A 10,166-nucleotide genomic window follows, 5' to 3' on the forward strand; every position below is an offset into this window, starting at 1 on the left:
CAGCTGATTATTGTAGCTGAGGGCCAGCGCTAATAGCTGACACGTGGCGATTGCTGTGGCCGGCTACTAACCCTTTAGATTGCAGCTGTCAAAGCTGACAGTGGCGTCTAAAGGGACATTTAAACCATCCCTGGTGGTCCAGTGGGGTTTATCGCCAGCCCCCCCCCCCCCCCCCGCATGATCGCGGGGGGGTGGGGGGGGAGATCCACTGCTGAGGTAGCCAGAGGGCTTACCTCTCCTTCTGTGGCTGCTGCAGCTCTGAGAATGATAAAGCTGGTAGGACCAGGCTTTATCAGTCGAGCGCAGAGCACACAGATCAATGTAGTTATATGGTACTATATTGATCTGTATGAGGAATCTAATGATTCCTCATAAAAGTCCACTAAGGGGACTAATAAACTGTAAAAATAAAAAGTTTAATAATACTTTTAAAAAAAACACGTTAACCCATTCCTTATAAAAAGTTTAAAACACCCCCTTTTCCCAAATTCCACATAAAAAAAATTGAAAAACATAAAAATAAATCTATGTGGTATCGCCACATGTGTAAATGCCTGAACTATAAAAATATAACATTAATTAAAGCGCATGGTCAATGGCGTATACGTAAAAAAAATACCAAAATCCAAAATTGCATATTTTTGGTCACTCTGTATACTTTAAAAAACTTGTATAAAAACCAATCAAAAAGTCCCATCAAAACAAAAATTATACTGCTGAAATCTTCAGATCATGGCGCACAGAATGAGTCCTCATACAGCCCTGTATATAGAAAAATAAAAAGTTACAGGGGTCAGAATAGGACATGTTAAACCTACTAATTTTCATGCATAAAGTTGTAATTTTTTGACAGAAGTAAAAAAATCACAAAAAACATTTCCATTCAGATATTTATTAATCACACAGAGCAAATAGTTAAACATATCAAAACATTAAATGACAACTGCAGCGCAATATATACTTATCCCCTATCTACAAGATAGGGGATAAGTGTTTGATCGCGGGGGGTCCGACCGCTGGGACCCCCCACGATCTCCCTAATGGGGAGACGCCATTAGCGCTCATGGTGACGTAGCGTCGACCTAGAGGTTGACGGTGACGCCCCGTCTCCTCCCCGTCCCCATACAATTCTATGGGGGAGACAGGGAGGCACGAACGCTGCCTCCCTGCCTCTCCCATAGAGATGTATGGAGGAGGCGTGCCGGCTGCAACGTCATGCTGCGGCCGACACGCCCCCTGAACGGGAGAGCCGCGGCCCCATACAGGAGATCACAGGGGGTCCCAGAGGTCGGACCCCCAGTGATCAAACACTTATCCCCTATCCTGTGGATAGGGGATAAGTGTTAATTACGCTGCAGATGTCCTTTAAGATATGGATAATAAACATTGGTATATTAAAGCAGCCCCAATAAGGTGATGGGTAGATAGCCAGACCTGTTGTTGCCCTAGTATGAATTTCCTGCCAAGAAAAGTAGGTCCCCTGTCCATGTGACCTGGGCCTACACCGGAACCTCCTAATTGTCCCAAGGCTAGGTCAGGGATACAGAGAGTAGGGCTGGTTTGCAGGTACTTTAACAGAAGTAAAACAAATTCAAACCTATATAAGTTGGGTATCATTTAAGGTGTCATTTTTACAGAAAAGTGTGCTGGGTAGAAACGGGCCCCCACAAGTTCTGATTTGCTCCCCATCACGTTGGGTCTTACAGTGGTTAAGGAAGAATAGACTTTATAATAATCTTGTGGTGTGTCTTTAAGAAGTGACCCCGGACATTCTCGGGTTACATTTTGTCTAAAATAAGGTTGCAAAGTGATCCAGAGAAACTGTTTGCCGTCATGTATTTGCCACAAGCCTAAACCCTCCGTCACCCTCCTTTCTCCAATTTCCCATTCCCTCCTCGCTGAACCCCACACTCTGGCCCCATATACCTTACGCTGACCTCCTCCACCTTTCTCTCTCTTTCATCACTTTCTAATCCCTGACCACTTGCTTTTTGTTCTTTGCTCCCTAATCCCTCTTTCCATCTCATCTTCTCCCAATGCTACCATGTAAGTTGAATCTTCTTGCTTGAGACAGATCATCCCTGGTTTACAGGCGCAGCTGGCCTCACTCGTGGACATTGGGCCCTTTCACTCACCCTTACATATATGTCATGTCCCCGGCTCACAATGTCTCCCTCATGGGTTTATAAGGGGACTTGTACATACACAGGTCTCATTATGCAAAGACCTACAATTTGTCAGTATGTCGAATGTCTCAGACGTTATGTACTTGTGAACTTATATGGTTACTGTTGAATTCCTTGTTTGACTCAACTGTTGTGTCTTGAAAATTCATAAATAAAGAATTGATTTAAAAAAAAAAGCCTAAACCCTCCATGCCATACAGAGATTTCTGCCCACAGTTTATTCCTAATTTACATTCTCTAACTTTTCTTATTTCTGCACTGACTAAAGAAGCCTGAAATCTATAGGATGAAAATAATTTTTTTTCAGCTGCATATGTCCTGCCCTTATTTTGCACCATCCAGAATTCTCCAAGCAGTTTTTCCTGTAGGTGGATACCTCCCTCATTGATGCCAGTGCTGTCCTGTCATTGAAAACCCCCAAAGAGAAGACGGTCACCTGAGGATATTTCTCCAAGCTCTTCTATTCTGCAGAAATAAATTCTGATCACTATTAGGGTACGTAGGGTACGTAGGGTACGTTCACACTAGTGGATCCCTGCTGAATGCTGCCTTTACAGGTGCCTGCGCATGCGCAGTATACTCGCACATCGCGGCAGCTATCGGCATAGCTCATAGAGCAGGGGGAGTGGCCGTGATGTGTGCGAATATACCGCGCATGTGCAGCGACTCGTACATCACTTCAGTGTGTCTGCTTGTAGCGACGCAGGCACCTGTACAGGCAGCATACAGCAGACCTTCAGCAGGGGATCCACAGTGTAATACGTGCTGGGGATCCGCTCGTGTGAACGTACCCTTAAGCTCACCTTGGAGGAATGGAGGAATCTTCTGGAAGGCGGCCTGTATTCAATTGTATTTTTAACTTGTGTAAAGCCAGATGTACTTTTTCATTTATTCGATTCCTTGGATCAAGAACCCCAGTATATCATAAACCCCTCACATTTAGTTTCTGTGGCTCCAGTTTTAATAAATAATATAACTACTGAATATACTTATTTCTCAATGGCCAAAAGAAATCACAAATTAGTTTGGGGACATGTTTCTTTACATACTGGGCATTCTTGGATACGTATTTCACGTCCATAGTAGGAAAAAGTGCAAACTAGTGCTGGAGCAAAGGGGCTTAAGATAAATTGTGGTCATGGCTCGAAGAGCCCTGAGTGGGACCTGTACAAACTGTATAATACTGACCGTACCTACCGACCTGGAAACAGGAGACCATCTAGAGGACCTAAGAGGGAAAACTAGCGGATGAGGTGTGCCCAATTAGCGCGACCGTGGGTATGCCTGATAGAGGGCATACCCTAGTGAGAATTATGAGAATGAGGGAGGGCTGGGTGGGTGACGCCAACGTAACACATGCCCCCAGATGTGGGAGAGGGGTGATTATATACCCCACGCCACTCCCACAAATAAAGCCAATTAGGCTTAACACTTGTGGTCATGGCTCAAAGAGCCTAGAGTGGGACCTGTACAAACTGTATAATACTGACCGTACTTACCGACCTGGAAACAGGAGACCATCTAGAGGACCTAAGAGGGAAAACTAGCGGATGAGGTGTGCCCAATTACCGCGACCGTGGGTATGCCTGATAGAGGGCAAAGAGTCGGAGGTAGGGTACAACTGAGTTTTATTTGAATTTACAGAGCCAACACTTTAAACACCCCCGCCATCTTGGTGGACGGGTCAGGGACGTAGCGCTCGAAGCAGCCAGAATTCCAGCGCCCCAACTTCTTGATGACGTGTGCAGGGGCATTGTGTTTAAACGCTGCAGAGGCTGCTCCGATCCTAAACGAGTGACCTGAAATACAACTAGGCTCGTGTCCCAGGATTCTGACAAGGGACCGCACGTGTTTGGTGAACTGTGAAGAGGAGAGTGCTGACCCATTGACCGGCAGAAGAGGGCTGTCCGCTGGCCGTCCAGGGAACGTGGAAAGGAGTTGTGTGAGGGCCAGGACCGGACACCATTGGTGAAAAGTAGGAAAATAGCGTATGGTGGCTCCCCATCTACAGGTTTTGGTGGAAGACAGAGTGAGTGCAAACCCTGCCCCGTGCGGTGATAGTTGGCTCAGGAGAGGACCCCGTGACCTTCGACCGCAGCGTGTGAACTCCCCCGGCCTCAAGAATCCGTAGAAGGCCAAGTAGATCGCTGCTTTGATGACAGTGCTGAGTCTGGGACCAAACGGGTGAGTGTCCAGGAGTGAGGACATGGATCGGAAAAGGTCGCCAGTGACTGGTGCACGGGAGGGTGGTTTGGGACGTGACAGGACAAGGATGCCTTTAAGTGCCGCCTTAATGGGGTTAGTGGACAGTAGAGTCGGGATGTGAGAGGGATCTATGGTGTTGTAACCCTGCTAAGTGAAGCTTGATGGTGTTGTAGGAGAGGTGAAGAGAAGAATGGCAGAAACCAACATAAGCAAGAGAGGAACGCACCGAAATTGTGGCAGGGAGACCTTGTTTGTGCATGAACGCGGAAAAAGAGGCTAGAGCTGCGTCATACGCCCGTGTGGTGCTGGGTGCAAGGGACTGTCTGATTAAAGAATTTGCCACCGTGATGAAGTCTGTTAGTCCATCTGGAGATACTGTGTTGAGGGAACTGGGACCCCGACGATGTCTGCTTCTGGGTGTACCTGAAAAAACAGCTTCATGTTAACTCGTGACAGAGCGTCAGCTGCTGTGTTTTTGGTACCCTCAATGTGCTCAACATAAAAGTGAAAATTATGCTGAAGAGCGATCAAGACAAACTTCCTGACAAAACGCATGATATGCAGGGACTTAGAACGCCCTTTCCTTAAGATGTCTACTGTGGCCATGTTATCGCATCTGAAGCGGACAGTGGAGTTGACCCACGAACCACCCCATACGGCAGCGGCTGCTACTATTGGATAGATCTCGAATAAGGCCGAAGTTTCGTGAAAATTCGGGATAAGCAGTATGTCCTGTGGCCAAGGACTGGCCAACCAATGTGCGCCATGGAGAGCGGCGAAACCGACGGCTGAGGCGTCAGAAACCACGGAGGGGGATCTTTCCGTGGCTGAGGGGACAAAGAACGAGATTCCATTCCAGTTACTCAGGAAGTGACCCCACATGGCCAGGTCTGACATTGCCTCGCTGTCAATTCGAATGACATGCCTCTGCCCGGAAACTGAAAGAAGTAAGTCCAGGAATCTGGATATGAATGACCTACCTTGCGGAATGATCCTCATTGCAAAGGCCATCATGCCTAGGAGGCTTTGGAGCTCCACCCTGGATACTGTGTGGCACTTTGTAATTTTCTGGATAACCTCACGGATCCTAGCCAGTTTCTCCTGGGGAAGCCTGGCTTGCATTTCCTCTGTGTCTAAGATGATGCCTAGAAAGGTGAGCTGAGTGGACGGGCCTTCGGTCTTATGGGGTGCGATTGGGACCCCAACTTCCTTGAACAGCCTCAACAGTGACCTGAGATTGGAGGGACTGTGACCAGGGTGTTCCAGCAACAGGAAGTCGTCCAGATAGTGAATAGTGTAGTGACAGTTGGAGACATGTTGTAAGGCCCAGTGTAAGGCCGTGGCTAGTTGATCAAAAAGCCAGGGTCTACTTTTGGCTCCAAAGGTGAGTTTAGTGGCAAAGTAATACTTGCCTGCCCATTTTACCCCATGCCACTGCCACAGGTCTTGCTTGATGGGGAGAAGTTTGAAGGCCCTCCCCCTGGTTCCCCCCTTCTTCTTCTTGGTGCCCCCTCCTTTTTTTTTTTTTTTGAGAAGGGAGAGGGGGGGGGGGTGATGCTCACGTCCCGACAGCCCAGACCCCGGACGCTCCCCCCCCGCAGCACCCGACCATGCATAAGCACGCCGGGAGCCAGAAAAAAAAGGGGGGAGAGCGCCCGGACCCGGCTGTGGGATGGCACCCTGCGAACGTCCCGGCCGGCCCCCATGACAGGGATGGTGTGACTCCGGGGACTGGCGCCGCCCCCCGCAACGGCGGGGCCCCGTCCCCGCAGCCCCGTGATGACGCGGGCCGCCGGGCCACGAAGCCCCGCCCCCCCAGCCGCCTCGCGGCGCCGGCTGGAGTGGGGAGCGGGCCCCCGAGCCCGGCGAGCACGCATCCTCTCGCCCTCTGGATTGAGAGGAGGAGTAACCGTGGAGCGACGCCGACCGCCGGGGCGAATGGAGACCCCGCCCCCCGCAGCCCCGCGCCGCGATCTGGAGCGTGGGACGGGATCCCCGAGCCCGGCAGCAGGCGCAACTCCACTCCCTCGGGACCGGGAACCGGGCGGGCCAGGTGAGCGGCGGGGGAACACAGGAAGGGGAAACAACAGGCAAGAAAAACAGGGTACCAAAAAACCTAGGGGAGTGCGAGGAGGCAAGCGATTATATACCCCACGCCACTCCCACAAATAAAGCCAATTAGACTTAACACTCAGACAAGCCAGAGCATGGACACAAGGGCAGAAACAACACTGAAACAGCAAAAAAAGGGTAAACATGGACAAGCAAGAATAAGTCAGGATAGGCAACTGTAAAACTTAGAGGGCTACGCAGCACAAAATCAACAGGTAAGGTCAGGCCACAGGAGAATATACCAGGATACCAGAATGGTGGTGAAGGGGGAAAACTGAGTATGTTTCCAGTAGAGATGAGCGAACTTTTCAAAAATTTGATTCGGCCGATAAAAAAAACTCTATTTCTAGCCTACATACAGCCTCTATAGGGGTATAGAACACTTTGTTGTGTCCTAAAACGCATATGGAGTGTGCTGGGGTAGTGAAATAATACTGTTATTCAGAATAGCATACAGATTACCGGCATCGCTCTTAGAGTCACTGCCGCACAGCAGCACAATGACAGAGCCCATCAGGAGACCATATAGTGACTGAATGACATAGTGTGGACATGTTGGCAGCATGAGGACACCATATAGTGGCTGAATGACACAGCGTGGGCATGTTGGCAGCAAGAGGAGACCATTTAGTGGCTGAATGGCACAGCGTGGAGTTGGCTGATGCACTAGAACACTACACACCAGGGCTTCACAATCCCCCCCCCCCCCAGATTAGGCAGCATAGATGTCCCCCATATTAGGCAGCATAGATGTCACCCAAATTAGGAGCATACTTGTCCCCCAGATTAGGCAGCATAGATGTCCCCCAGATTAGGCAGCATAGATGTCACCCAGATTAGGCAGCATAGATGTTGCCCAGATTAGGCAGCATAGATGTTCCCCAGATTAGGCAGCATAGATGTCCCCAAGATTAGGGGCATAGTTGTCCCCCAGATTAGGCAGCATAGTTGTCCCTCAGAGTAGGCAGCATAGATGTCCCCCAGATTAGGAGCATACTTGTCCCCAGATTAGGCAGCATAGATGTTCCCCAGATTACGCAGCATATATGTCCCCCAGATTAGGCAGCATATATGTCCCCCAGATTAGGAGCATAGTTGTCCCCCAGATTAGGCAGCATAGATGTCACCCAGATTAGGCAGCATAGATGTCCCCCAAATTAGGCAGCATAGTTGTCCCCCAGATAAGGAGCATAGTTGTCCCCCAGATTAGGAAGCATAGATGTCCCCAGATTAGGAGCATACTTGTCCCCCAGAGGAGGCAGCATAGATGTCCCCCGGATTAGGAGCATACTTGTCCCCCAGATTAGGCAGCATAGAGGTCCCCCAGATTAGGCAGCATAGATGTCCCCCAGATTAGGCAGCATAGATGTCCCCCAGATTAGGCAGCATAGATGTCCCCCAGATTAGCAAGCATAGATGTCCCCCAGATTAGGAGCATACTTGTCCCTCAGATTAGGCAGCATAGATGTCCCCCAGATTAGGAGCATAGTTGTCCCCCAGATTAGGCAGCATAGATGTCACCCAGATTAGGCAGCATAGATTTCCCCAAGATTAGGCAGCATAGATGTCCCCCAGATTAGGCAGCATAGATGTCCCCCAGATTATGAGCATAGTTGTCCCCCAGATTAGGCAGCATAGATGTCACCCTGATTAGGCAGCATACATGTCTCCCTGATTAGGAGCATAGTTGTCCCCCAGATTAGGCAGCATAGATGTCCCCCAGATTAGGCAGCATAGATGTCCCGCAGATTAGGAGCATACATGTCCCCCGGATTAGGAGCATACTTGTCCCCCAGATTAGGCAGCATAGATGTCACCCAGATTAGGCAGCATAGATGTCCCCCAGATTAGGCAGCATAGATGTCCCCCAGATTAGGCAGCATAGATGTCCCGCAGATTAGGAGCATACTTGTCCCCCAGAGTAGGCAGCATAGATGTCCCCCGGATTAGGAGCATACTTGTCCCCCAGATTAGGCAGCATAGATGTCACCCAGATTAGGCAGCATAGATGTCCCCCAGATTAGGCAGCATAGATGTCCCCCAGATTAGGAGCATAGTTGTCCCGCAGATTAGGCAGCATAGATGTAACCCAGATTAGGCAGCATACATGTCCCCCTAATTAGGAGCATAGTTGTCCCCCAGATAAGGAGCATAGTTGTCCCCCAGATTAGGCAGCATAGATGTCCCCCCGATTAGGAGCATACTTGTCCCCAAGAGTGGGCAGCATAGATGTCCCCCGGATTAGGAGCATACTTGTCCTCCAGATTAGGCGTCATAGATGTCCCCCAGATTAGGCAGCATAGATGTCCCCCAGATTAGGCAGCATAGATGTCCCCCAGATTAGGCAGCATAGATGTCCCCCAGATTAGGAGCATACTTGTCCCCCAGATTAGGCAGCATAGATGTCCCCCAGATTAGGCAGCATAGATGTCACCCAGATTAGGCAGCATAGATGTCACCCAAATTATGACAGCATAGATGTTGCCCAGATTAGGCAGCATAGATGTCACCCAGATTAGGCAGCATAGATGTCCCCCAGATTAGGAGCATACTTGTCCCCCAGAGTAGGCAGCATAGATGTCCCCTGGATTAGGAGCATACTTGTCCTCCAGATTAGGCAGCATAGATGTCCCCCTGATTAGGCAGCATAGATGTCCCCCAGATTAGGCAGCATAGATGTCCCCCAGATTAGGATCATACTTGTCCCCCAGAGTAGGCAGCATAGATGTCCCCTGGATTAGGAGCATACTTGTCCCCCAGATTAGGCAGCATAGATGTCCCCCTGATTAGGCAGCATAGATGTCCCCCAGATTAGGAGCATAGATGTCCCCCAGATTAGGAGCATAGTTGTCCCCCAGATTAGGCAGCATAGATGTCCCCCAGATTAGGAGCATACTAGTCCCCCAGAGTAGGCAGCATAGATGTCCCCCGGATGAGGAGCATACTTGTCCCCCAGATTAGGCAGCATAGATGTCCCCCAGATTAGGCAGCATAGATGTCCCCCAAATTAGGCAGCATAGATGTCCCCCAGATTAGGCAGCATAGATGTCCCCCAGATTAGGCAGCATAGATGTCCCCCAGATTAGGCAGCATAGATGTCCCCAAGATTAGGAGCATAGTTGTCCCCCAGATTAGGCAGCATAGATGTCCCCCAGATTAGGCAGCATAGATGTCCCCCAGATTAGGCAGCATAGATGTCCCCCAGATTAGGCATCATAGATGTCCCCCAGATTAGGAGCATACTTGTCCCCCAGAGTAGGCAGCATAGATGTCCCCCGGATTAGGAGCATACTTGTCCCCCAGATTAGGCAGCATAGATGTCACCCAGATTAGGCAGCATAGATGTCCCCCAGATTAGGCAGCATAGATGTCCCCCAGATTAGGAGCATAGTTGTCCAATACAGAAATTTAGGTGCACTACTGTGGTAGATGTATACAATGACATTGGCTAATCCCTCAACACTGATGTTAAAATTGAGACATTCGCCAGTGTATCCTTATATAAAGGACACACCAGAGCCCGCACACCAACGCCAAGGTTTCTCAGATGGCACAGGACCTAACGCTAGCCCACCTGTGCGTAATAAGCAAAAACCAGGGGCCAGTGGGCAATTACAGCAGCACTAGGTCGACATGCAGCCTACTCCCAGTTCCCTCCAGCGT

Source organism: Hyla sarda, chromosome 4 (genome assembly GCF_029499605.1).
Source record: "Hyla sarda isolate aHylSar1 chromosome 4, aHylSar1.hap1, whole genome shotgun sequence".
In the NCBI taxonomy this organism is placed as follows: Eukaryota; Metazoa; Chordata; class Amphibia; order Anura; family Hylidae; genus Hyla; species Hyla sarda.